Here is a 1,797-nt window from a genome sequence, read left to right on the forward strand (position 1 = left end):
ACGCCTCTCAAGATGGGCTTGTCCAATGAGAAAGGCTGAAATCCCAAGAGGGAGTTTGGAAATACTGGGGAGTTTTATGACCCTTTGTGTGGAAGCATGGTAATTTGCATATGGAACTTGAATCGAAATTACTAAAGATTCTCAGTACACTAATATATTGCCTATGTACCAACATATAATATAGACTCTCGTTTAGATCATCAGAAGACAAATTCATAGATACTAAACATGGTAGGATTACATATAGGTAAGATGACAGGAACGAGTGGTTCCATCATAAGCCTGCATAAAACAGTATACAATATAAGAGACAATATACAAGGACAGTAACAACATACACAATGACATGATGGATATGTGTGTTCATTCAAAGAAAGGTTTTCCTATTAATTAATTAGAGAAGAGTCCATTTTTACTGTGCATTGGGTTTTTCCTATGGAAAATGTAATGTGTCTCTACCCACATTCCTTTGGGCCATAAAACCAGTGATATCAGCTTTGGTTGCCATGGTGACCAGGGGCCTGGTGTCTTTCTGAGGTGTTAAGATGCATTTCGGGGGAAGGGTATGGACCTGATATGGCTTTTTTACTGAGGGGGGTTTCAGAGGATTTGTTAAAAATAGCTAACAAAAAATAATATTGTGTGTTTGATTGGTCCAGACGCTACAGGAAGTATCAAGCATGTATGCTTCACCATATTGTCCTAAGAGTAATGGGAAGATTGAACGGTTCCATCGATATCTCAAAAAGGTGTTTCGAGCATGCAAGTGTGAAAATAAAGAGTGGAAAGAGGAGCTTCTGAAAATTCTGATGTCTTACCGAGTCACTCCTCATCGTGTTTCAGGAGAAACTCCAGCATTTCTTATGTTTTCCAGAGATATTAGAACAAAGTTGCCAAGTGTGGCTCAGTTACAAGTAGTGTTGCTTTCCTCAACGAAAATTATGACTAAATATCGTCGTCAACGAACCTTTATCACGTGACGAAAATGAGACGAGACGCAACGTAAATGCTGGTCATGTGAGGATGACGATAATTAAATGTATAATGCAATATTGTTGACGAATAAAAACGAGACTAAATGTGGTTTACAAAATAAAAACTATGCTAAAATGTCTTTGACTTAGTAGGACCAATTCAAGGTGAATATGTTCTGACTGTCATTGACTACTACACTTCTTTTCCTGAGGCGGCCGTAATAGCTGACATCTCCTCACAAACAGTTACAGCAGAACTGATTATGTTTGCTCGATTTGGATATCCATCAGAAGTTGTAACTGACAATGGTAGACAATTTGTCAGTCAAGCATTTGACACATTTCTAAAGAATGGAGTGTAGCGAATCAGCTCAAGGGGAAATATGAATAATTAATCATAACTAGTAATAATTCATTATAAATATTTAGATCCACTGTAAGTATTTACTTGACCTCTCAGGGTCAACTGTCTGTCAATTCTAAGAATGTTAATTTCCTGGTTAAGGGAATAACTTTCTTACTATACAATTCTACACAGAGCCTGTAGCATAAATCTGCATGATTAAGGGACTCCAGTTATGAGCAAACAATGAACAACGTCAAGTGTGATACAAGTAAGACTTTATTAACTACATAAACATTTAAACTAGTCTAACATACTACATAAACACTTAAACTAGTCTAACATACACATACACACGCACACACACACGCATACAGTTGGTCTAGGAAAAGGAGTTAAAGTTTAGGCAGTAAAATGAAGAGAAATAATAATATGAAGCTATGGTACCATTTGATATTCAGCAGATCTACAGCCTGAAGG

Source organism: Sinocyclocheilus grahami, unplaced genomic scaffold (genome assembly GCF_001515645.1).
Source record: "Sinocyclocheilus grahami isolate Dianchi unplaced genomic scaffold, SAMN03320097.WGS_v1.1 scaffold1975.1, whole genome shotgun sequence".
In the NCBI taxonomy this organism is placed as follows: domain Eukaryota; kingdom Metazoa; phylum Chordata; class Actinopteri; order Cypriniformes; family Cyprinidae; genus Sinocyclocheilus; species Sinocyclocheilus grahami.